Genomic DNA, 11,070 nt, shown 5'->3' on the forward strand with positions numbered 1-11,070 from the left:
ATTGAGAGATTTCACAAAAAGATTCCAGTGTTTAGCTTATTTTGATAATTTATATTTTCTGTTATTAATGGCCCCGAATTTCTTACAGAGGCATTTAAATTCCTCTTTATTGATTTTATTTTTATTTAGTGTTTTGGAGACAGGGTCTGGCTCTGTTGCCCTGGTTAGAGTGCAGTAGTGTCATCATAACTTACCACAACCTCAAATTCCTGTGCTCAAGTGATCCTCTTTGTCTTAGCCTTACAAGTAGCTGAGACTTTAGGTACATATCACTACACCTGGCTGATTTTTCTATTTTTTGTAGAGAAGAGGTCTCACTATGTTTCCCTGGCTGGCTTCTAACTGCTGCCCTCAGTGAATCCATCCTTGGCCTCCCAAAGTGATCGGATTACTGGTGTGAGCCATGGCGCCTAGCCTGAATTCCTCCTTAAACAATGTATGTACTTTCTTGTTTGCCATAGTCACCATTAGCTCCAAATCACTTATTTATGATACTTTCCAGAATGCTGTCAGCAGTTAAATTTGAAATTTGCACTAACACTATGCCTTTGTATATGTTAAGAAGTAAAATTATAGAAAAAATTAAAACTGCATGTATGAGAGAATGCAAATGAAGTATGTGATAATGCAATCTCAAAGTGATATTTGTGATCTCTAAGTAAAAATGTAGTTTACAAAGAAAGTTTACTACCTTATGTAACTTAAATTTAAGGGCCTATAGAGATGTCTCTTTACATTATTAAAAATTAGTATTATACTGTATAATCCATCATGTTGTGGTATACTAATCTGTTTACTTTTGGTAGGATAAGAGATAAAGGACAAAAGAGATACAGAAAGAAAATGGGTAGAAATTTTTCCTCAATTTAATCGTGTGTGCGTGTGTGTGTGTGTGTGTGTGTGTTTGTGTGTGTGTGTGTGTAGATATATATAAACACATATATATGTATATATGGAGAAAGAAAAAGAGATGGACATATATATATGGCGATATATATGGAGATATATGTTTATATATATACACACATATACATATATACATACACATATATTTTTTGAGTGGTGATGGGAGAATGTGAAAGAAGGCTTGCGGTGAACTGGAGAGATGTCTCCTGGGCAATAGTAAGGAGCTGTGTTGGGCAGTAAGCAGAAGTGAAGATGAACAGTAGGCAGACATTAGGTTTTAAAACCCAAGTTTAATAGAAACAAGAAATGTTATTTATTAAATTGGCAGGGTCAAGTGGTCTTGGCTGGCAGTGACTTTCCATTGAGATGTCCACATAGTTTTCTCAGTTTGGAAGAGCACAATAACAATGCCAGGATGAGGCTTTTAGACTTGACTGAAAAGAGGAAATAGCTGCTGTATTTGTCTTGAACCATATGTGCTGCTGAAAGGTAAATAAATAATTGACTAAAATAAAGATTAATAAAGATCTCCATGATCATAAAATCTATGAGTAGCTACTTAACTGCCAAGCTGCATGGGAGACGGGGATGTATCATGTGGGTCACCCAACTCTGTTAGAAATGTGTGAAAATGCATGGTGTGGAGCAAAGTTCAGAGAACCTCTCTAAAGTCTCTGACTTGGTTTTCAAAGAATACGAAGGGGCATATTTACTGCAGGGATTCAGCTGCTGTGAAAACCCAAGTTATTACATTCCTGGGTTACTTTTACCCAGATACTCAAATAGCAAATCATCTAGTTCTGGAGCACTGAAGTATTTATTGAATTAAACAAATTGGTTTCTGATCTATTGAGATTTAATAGATTGTAAAGCTGAAATTCTTTTCTAAATAAATAAATTTCACTGCAAGAGTTCTGGCAGAAAGTGTGGTGATAAATCATCTATAAAATTCAGATGATTTGGGGGAAGGACATCTGGGAGAAATGTGTATCATTACACTTTTTTTTTTTTTTTTTGAGACAGAGTCTCACTTTGTTTCTCCGGCTAGAGTGCCATGGCGTCAGCCTAGCTCATAGCAATCTCAAAGTCCTGGGCTCAACCAATCCCTTTGCCTCAATCTCCCAAACAGCTGGGACTACAGGCATGTGCCACCATGCCCGGCTAATTTTTTCTGCATATTTTGTTTTCCAGCTAATTTCTTTCCATTTTTTCTTTTAGTAGAGATGGGGTCTCTCACACTTGCTCAGCCTGGTCTCGAACTCCTGAGCTGAAACGATCCTTCCGCCTCAGCCTCCCAGAGTGCTAGGATTACCCGCCCAGCCTCATTAAACTTTTAAAGGTGACTTTAGAGGAGGCTTGGCTATGGAGGGAAACATTTTGTTCATCTACCTTGACCAAACACAAAGATCCCTTCTGGCAGAACATTTGGTGAATGCAGAGAGGTTTAATTTTGTCGCATATTGTTGAGTTAGATGGGTTTTCATGGACCATTGCAAAAAATGTGTACCAAACAGGAATCTTAAGGAAGTTTAGGCTCTAACCTACTTTGAGTTTTTATTTTGTTTTGTTTTGGGGGTTTTTCTTTGTTTTTTCCCTTTGTGTGGGAAGATCTAACCTACTGCGAACAGAGGGAAGGATTTAATGTTGCTGACCTTTGTCTATGCAGATTGCCTGTGTAGAGTTCCCCATACCCTCCTGTAAAAAGAATTCAGGAGTTGAATGTGCCTCCTGTTAAAACCATGGAGGCCCTTGGGGGACCATCTATTTTGCCTCTGATTAGATAACAGGAATGAATAGAAAGAATCAATGGACTTGAAAGAGAAATTCTCTGATGAAAACCACAAATCCTTGACCCACCAAATATGTTTGGTCAGCAAACTGTTTTTCAAGGGCTGTCTTCTTAGGGAAGAAAGATTTTTTGAAATATATGTGGGGAGGGGGAGGGTATTTGGGACAGTGCTCAGTATTTTCTATTAACTAACATAAACTATGTACCACACTCCAGAATGTATTTAAGATGTTTGGCACCAGTAAAGTATTTTGCTGCACTTTGGATGAACAATCTCTGCTTGGAAGGTGTCGAAGCATAGCAATGTTTTTTGGTTTTGTTTTTTAGAAACAGGGCTTCTCACTATGTTGCTCAGGTTAGCCTTGAACTCCTGACCTCAAGTGATACCCCTGCCTCAGCCTCCTAAGTAGCTGGGATTAACAGCAACAGTTTTATAAAGAAAGATACCCTGTTTATTCACCCAACTTGAGCAAAGGGAATTTAAATTGAAACTGAAGGTTGGGCATGGTATTGAGGGCTCCTGCTGAGTGGCAGGTGGTAAAACAATGATTGTTAGATTGTATCCTTGCCACCTCAAGCCCTGGCATGCCTATCCTTTAATAGAGACACATCTTGCCTATCTGTAGCTCCCATGTCTTTTATTGCTTAATGCCAGGCATTAAGACAAGTGACAATATTCTTTGGTATATTAGGAAGAATAAAAACATTTTGATTTGGCTGCAGAAGAAACAACATAAAAGGGAGTGTTCTGATGATGAAGGCCTTTGAATGTCATGCTTAAGGATTTGTATTTATTCCATTGCCAGTTGGGAGCAAGTAAAAATGTTTGCAGCAGGGAGTGACATGGCAGAATCTTTGTTTTTGTAAAGATCATCTGGTAGCAGTTTGGGAGATGGATTGGAAAAGGATTTGAGTGGAAGTAAGGCAATCATTTAGGAGATTAAAGTCAAAGATGGAAGGGCCTTCAACAGTGAGAGAATGGGATGAGGGAGACATAAATGAGAGACATTGATTGGAGAAATGAATAGGATCTTTCAGGAAGCTTAGCTGAATTGAGTATAACCTTCACAATAGCATTTTTATTGAGTTGGTATTGAAAATCTACCTTGCATAGAAAGGCTAGCTAATTTTAGGCATACAAATGTTTTATTCAGTTTTAAAGGCAGAGAGCTTGGGAGAGAGAAAGAGAAAGTCTTTTCCTTTAAAAAAATATAATTGAATCAAGTGGAAATGAAACAATACCTATTTTCACTATGCTGGGATCAAGTTCTCTTTCATAAAAGGCATTTGCAGGCTGATCTGCATGTCTAATCCCAATGCTTCATTTGGACAGATTGAGAGCAGAACAAAGCACATATTTGGAAATATGTACCAGTTGTTTCAATGCTCCACCCAGACATTAATGTCCCAACTTGTACAATCTGCACAGCACCCTTGATTGCTGGGAGTAAAGAATTATCCTTGGGTCAAAGAGAAATTTTTAGGCCTAACTCCTTTGCAAGACTTTAAGATAATTAACACGCAAGTTTAACTTAAATATCAGGCAATATAGTGGTTTGTGGGTTATGCAGTCAGACTGCCTGCTTTCATATCCCAGTCCTACCTCTGCCAGCCTGTGGGATCTTGAACAAATCGCCTGCTACCTCAAAAACCTTAGTTTCCTCACTTGTAAAATGGGAACAGCAATAGTACTTAACTCATAGAGCTGCTGTGATCGCATGAAGAAATCTTCAAAAAGTGGTTAGTTCAGTGCCTGGCACATAAAGCAGACTCAGTAATTGTAGGTATTATTTGGGTTGTGAATATTTTCAAAAAGAAAAAAATTATAGGTATTGATTATTACTAGTTTAGGACTAAAAGTAGTAGAAAATAGAAGGGAAAGTAGAATGAGTGAGATTTCTTTGTTACTTCAAGAGAAAAGATTTTCAGTAGAGATTTAAAAACATGTTTTGTCTTGTGGGTTTCATATCTTAAAAAATATTGAATCTGTGAGGAGTTCACACATTATTATATGCCTGCCTTCTGAAAGCATCAGAGTGATGAGAAAATAGAATGCTGTATAACAGCGGTCCCCAACTTTTTTGGCACCAGGAACCAGTTGTAAATACAGATGAAGCTTGTTCTCTCACCTGCTAGCCTGCCGCTCGTCTCCTGCTGTGCAGCTGGCTTCCTAGGTTTCCTGAAAGACAATTTTTCTACAGTGTGTGTGCCTCTGTGTGTGTGAGAGGGAGAGAGAGAGAGAGCTCTGCGCCTAGCAGGCCACAGAGGGGGGGTTGGGGACTGCAGCTGTATAGCATTATATTTCTCTTCTCTATTTTTTTTTTTACGAAACTGTTTCTTCACCTTTGATTAAAGGATATAGTATAGGTCTTTTTTTTTTTTTTTTTAAAAACAGATTCTCACTCTGTCACCCTGGCTAGAATGCAGTGGCATCATCATAGCTCACTGAAAGCTCAAACTCCTGGGCTCAAGTGATCCTTCTGCCTCAGTCTTCTGAGTAGCTAGGACTACAGGCTAGTGCCACGAGGCCCGCTCATTTTTCTATTTTTAGTAGAGACCGGGTCTCACTCTTGCTCAGGCTGATCTCCAACCCCTGAATTCAAGCGATCCCCCCACCTTCCCACCTCCACCTCCCAGAGTACTAGGATTACAGGGGTGAGCCACCATGCCCGGCCTAGTCTAGGTCTTTCACTTCTCCCCAAATTTTAAATCTCAACTCTAAGAAAGAATTTCCACCATCAACAATGTAATGTCTCAAAGTCTTTATCATAGTAGAGAGAAATCACCAAGTCAGTACAGTTGTTCCTTAGTACCCACAGGACATTGGTTCCAGGACCTCCTTTGGATGTCAAAATCTAAGGATGCCTAAGTTCCTGATATAAAATGCCATAATATTTGCATATAACCTATGCTTATCATGTCCAGATTACTTTTAATTCCCAACACAATGTAAATGCCATGTAAACAGTTGTTATACTATATTATTTAGGGAATGATGACAAGAAAAAAACTTTGCACAGGTTCAGTACAGATGTAACCCTCTATTTTTTTTTCTGAATATTTTTGATTTGTGTTTGGTTGAATCCATGGATGTAGAACCCAGAGATACAGAGGGCTAACTGTATTTTCTTTCTTTTTTTTTTTTTCTGAGAGTCTTGCTTTGTTGCCCAGGCTAGAGTGAGTGCCGTGGCATCAGCCTAGCTCACAGCAACCTCAAACTCCTGGCTTCAACCAATCCTTCTGCCTCAGCCTCCCAAGTAGCTGGGACTACAGGCATGTGGCACCATGCCCAACTAATTTTTTTCTATATATATTAGTTGGCCAATTAATTTCTTTCTATTTATAGTAGAGATGGGGTCTCACTGTTGCTCAGGCTGGTTTCGAACTCCTGACCTTGAGCAATCCACCCGCCTGGGCCTTCCAGAATGCTAGGATTACAGGTGTGAGCCACCGCGCCCGGCCTGTATTTTCTTAAAAAGGGATGTTTATGTATACAAGTAACTTTTTATCAAGAAGAATATGGGCACTGAATTTGGAAACCTTGATTGCACAGGACTTCTCTAATTTTATTTTTGCAGGGCCTGTGACTAGATAACTACTAGAGATCTGAATTGTTTAATTTATGTTACAGATATGCTCATCCATGTAAACAGTGAAAACGAAAGCTTTAATCCTTTTTAGTGTCTTCTGGGTAATGTTATGTCTAAGAATATAACAAAGAACTGATTTTGGAAGCAAGAATTATAGCAGGGTACCCAACAGATGATAAAACTTCTCATAAATAGATACTATCCATGGTTTAAAAAAATACAAAAAGGCTAAACATGACTGTTCATCTGAGTCTAGAATCTTTAATCATGACCTGAAATATCTACAGAGTAAGACATGCTTCAGAAAAAGCAGGAGCACACAGTGGAAGTCTGTACTGCTGTATCTCTGCTTTCTATTTCATCATTACTTGGCATTGAAGGTGTTTTGATTCTCAATCACACATTGTCAGTGACATTTACAGAAGTCCAGTGGAAATACTCGGTTTAGGGTGGAAACTGAATTGGTTGCCAACATATTCTTAATTTACATCAAGGTATTTCCTTTCTTAAAGAACAAGATAATTCTTCTAAAAGGGAAGGAATAGTAATCAGGGAACTTGCAGAATATAAGTAGGCTGCAGCTACTTCACAAAACAATACTGTTCATCATCCAGAGATAACAAGTGAACTTGGTGAAAGGGGTAGAAGGGAAATTTATTTTGGTAGCAATAGTGATGCTGTTTCAACACAGCACCAAAAAAAGTGGGGGTGGGGGAAGGACAACAATTCTAGAGCTTTCTCTCATTCATACAAGATATGCTTGAAATTATTTTTGCCTTTTTTTCCTTGTAGAAGAAGATAGGGAGGAGTATGGGATAAAATGTAAAGGTGAAAGATAAAGAACAAGTTTAAAGACTTGTCCATTGATCACAACCAGTTTGTGTGCCAGATTCACTACTGTGATAGTTTAAGGACATTCATCATAGACTCTTTTAATTATTTTATGGTAATTGAAACAAAGCTATCAAATGCAGCACTCCACTTTGTCATGGTCAACCTGTATCAGGCACAGTTTGTTCAGTTCTGCAAAACAGACTTTGAGAAGACTATCAGAGAACTGAAGCAGTGCAAAAGGAAGAACTCAGAAGGGAAGGGACTTGAAATTGTCTTTGTTGGAATATTGAAGGAACTAGTGAGAAAGGAAACTTTTAGGACTCTGATAGCTATCTTCAGATACTTGAAGATGAAAAAAAAGTAATAACATTTATTCTTTGTGGTTCTGATGTTGGAGCTAGGGCAAAAAATGTCAGTATAATAGTAAGGAAAATTTTGGCTCAGGAGAAACAAGGACTCATACCAATCAAGCAAACAGAATGCACTGCACTGAGTGGGCTCTAAGGGACCACAGCCTGGTTCACTGCTGCCTGGACACACTCTAAAAGGCACTAATGTATGCATGAAGGGGACTTTTAACATCATTCTTCAAGGGCAAAAATCTATGAAAATGGATATCATTTTTGAGCCTTTATTCTCTATTTATAGATTAGGAAACTAAAGATCAGGAAAATTAAAGAATTTACAAAAACCATTCTGCTGGCAGACTGACATGGTTAGAATTCTTATCCAATTGGTAAATGCCTATGTTCTTAACCACTAGGTATCTGGGGCACAAGAATCCCTCTTCAAGAGCATGTAAACAAATAGAGAATGATGCTGATTTCAGAGAATAAATCTACTTTCTTTTTCTAGAGCTGCACCTGTAGCTCAAGGAAAAAAATAAAAGATAAACCACTCTTCTCTGCAAAGGAGGATGACTAAATAGGAGGAAGCTCAGAATGACATAAAGTAAAGAAAGTGACTTTAGTTCTTTATTAGACTCTTTCTCATTACTCCTCACCTCCACCTCCACTCCCAGTGGAGCCAACTAGTAAAAACAGCTTTTAACTTTGAGCTCCTGTCATGGCTACATATTAGCACTATGTCAGAGTTCAGGATCTATTCTGTTAAACAGCTGGTTCTGACCCTCCTGTTAAAGTCACTGCAAGATGACTTGAGAAAAACCAAAGGGCCAGACCAGGAACCTAAACCAACTCCCATCCAGCCCATGGCTGCTGGATTCTGAGGAATAAGTGAAGAGAGGACACTTAGGCAAATGCATATTCTTTACTGCTCCATAGCAGGTTAAGTCCCAAATGCCCTTTTGGTCTTTCTTGGTGACCTGGACATCATGTAAATCTGTAGGATTGCATTTGTTCAAGGGCCTGTCCATTCCTCTGAGACCCAATATTATTTTTTCTTGCCCTTCTAAGGGCAAAGTACTTTCAAATGGTTCATAGCCAGGTCCTGGGTAACATTTCAGGCACAGGACATAGATGAGAGAGAAGATCAAAAAGAAAATCAAACCCACTTTCTTGTTTGATCAAAGACATCAACCAAACCCCATTGTGGGGTTTGGAGGATTCCATTTTGTCTTCTGCCTAGCAGGGCCCTTGAAGGGAACTAGGTTCCCTATGAGAGAGATTAGGGTGAGACAAGTGAGGCTGGGTCATGCAAGTGCAGGGTAGGCCCCTGTCTTTATATTTTGCTCACCATGGATATTTTTGCATTAATTTTGATTACTGAGTTTTTTGGTGCCCTGTTAATTTTGCTTCAATTGCCTTACCCTGGTTCTGACCTGCCAGGACACTTGATCCTATTTAGGTCCATGAGTATTAGGTAGTCTGATATATTGAAAGAGCCCTGGAACTCAGTAGAGATGGCTCTAAGTCTTACCTCTGAATATCACTAGCTGTGACTTTGGAAGAGGCCCCTTCCTACTTGGGACCCTAGGTGCCTCATGTGGAAAATTTAGGTGACATCTAGTTCTAAACATTATAATTCTGCCCTTGGGCTTTCCTAACTAACAGTGAAGCTTAAAAATAACAGGAAAGTATAGTCTAGGTTCCTTTATGGCTATCCATACCTCCAAGTGGCACCAAATCCAGTGTTTTGCACAGAGTAGACATTTAAACAATTTCTTCAAGTAAATTTTTTTTGCACATTGTAACAAAAATATGGACCGAAGTCCAAAACAAAAAGACTACACAAATTAAAAACATTCTGCAATTACAACAAAAACCTCCCAAACAATAATATTGTCCCTCCCTCATTCCTCCCACAAGAAAGAATGAATCTGAAATCATTGGCCTTTCTGATTCATTTAAGTATTGCAAAGTCTTACTGCCTTTTTTTCCAGGAAATATTTTATTCAAATATTTCAGGTTTTGAGTGAGGCACACTTATGTAATCATTCTGCCCTTGGGGATTTCTTTCCATCTAAAGATACTAGTACCACCCTAATGAGTCACATTTTATAAAATGTAACATCTGTGAGAGAAGGTTATAAACATCAGCTGTACAACTTTAGAAGAAACAGAATTTTCACTTTCCAACTAGTTCTTCATATTTAAGTTTGCATAACAAGAGAGAAAGAGGGAAAGGGAAAGATGGAGAAGGTTGGTAGGGAGAGGGATCCTGGTTCAATGGTAAAATATATGACCTTAAAATATAAAAATATAATAAGTAGCCTAAACATTTGTATCCACACAATATACTAAAACAATAAAATAAAAATATAAAATATATTTTAAGAACTCTTTTTTTTGAGATAGTCTCACTCTGTGGCCCCAGCTAGAGTGCTGTGGTGTCAGCCTAGCTTACAGCAACCTCAAACTCCTGGGCTCAAGCAATCCTCCAGCCTTGGCCTCCCAGTGCTAGGATTGCAGGCATGAGCCACTGCGCCCAGCCTAATTCATCTTTAAAACTACTGAAGAAGAGACATATTAACAGTAATATAGGGGCAGGCGCAGATCGCTCAACGTCAGGAGTTCGAAACCAGCCTGAGCAAGAGCAAGACCCTGTCTCTAAAAAAAAAAAGGAAAGAAAGAAAGAAAGAAAGAAAGAAAGAAAGAAAGAAAGAAAGAAAGAAAGAAAGAAAGAAAGAAAGAAATTGACCAACTAAAAATATATAGAAAAATTAGCTGGGCATGGTGGCACATGCCTGTAGTCCCAGCTACTCTGGAGGCTGAGGCAGAAGGATTGCTTGAGCCCAGGAGTTTGAGGTTGCTGTGAGCTAGGCTGATGCCGCGGCACTCTAGCCCGGGCAAGAGAGTGAGACTGTCTCAAAAAAAAAAAAAGTAACTATAGGGATCTTGATTTTACTTGCATTCTACATAAAGTTTTGAAGGCTCTTAAAAGTGGAAATTAGAATACCCATTCCATTATTTCTAAAAAAGAATCTAATTTTACCATACTAACCTGGAAAATGAAACTGAAAGCATCCAAAAGACTCTTTAGAATAACCTGTCTTCTTTCATTTCAGCATTCACTTGTTAAGCAACACCTACACTGAACTTTATGCCAGTTACACTACAAAGCAAATAATCTTCTCCAACAGGTTTTCCTAGCTGGTAATGTGTTTAGGCGGCAATTACAGGCTCTGAATTATTTTCCTAAAATGGATCTGGCAAGCCTCCATTAAAGGAGTGTATAATATTGACTAATGGTTTATTCAGTGCCTTTTCACGACCAGAAAAAAGTCAATGTGGTGTGCCCCAGCAGGGTCCCAATCAACCACTTTTCATTTGCATTTCCACAGGATGTGCACCATTCACCAAGGGCACTGAGATTAGTGCCCTGTGGTGATTTGTTCTGTCATTAAAACATGCTAAATTTCTGCCCAAACACAAGCTTTCTCCTTGACCCTGAGCTGGATGTGAGTCAACAAAAGGGATGTGACAACAACAAAAAAATGTGAACTTGCCTGTTGGGCTGTATTAATACAATTGAGGGAGTGTTTGTCCAATT

At 38.7% G+C, this 11,070-nt stretch overlaps 1 protein-coding gene across 2 annotated transcripts in view; it reads right to left on the reverse strand.

Moving 5' to 3' along the window:
* The window catches only part of CMKLR2 (chemerin chemokine-like receptor 2), a 38,044-nt gene that overhangs the window by 14,803 nt on the left and 12,171 nt on the right, over positions 1-11,070 (reverse strand). Inside the window, exon 1 of one of the 2 annotated variants that reach the window (XM_012738893.3) lies at positions 10,522-10,630. The exons of the other annotated variant lie outside the window; for it this stretch is intronic. The gene's annotated coding sequence lies outside the window, so the exon portion shown is untranslated. Of the gene's footprint in view, positions 1-10,521; positions 10,631-11,070 lie in introns of those variants that run through there. 2 annotated transcript variants of the gene reach the window in all.

The sequence above is a fragment of the Microcebus murinus genome, chromosome 8, assembly GCF_040939455.1.
Source record: "Microcebus murinus isolate Inina chromosome 8, M.murinus_Inina_mat1.0, whole genome shotgun sequence".
NCBI classification, from domain to species: Eukaryota; Metazoa; Chordata; class Mammalia; order Primates; family Cheirogaleidae; genus Microcebus; species Microcebus murinus.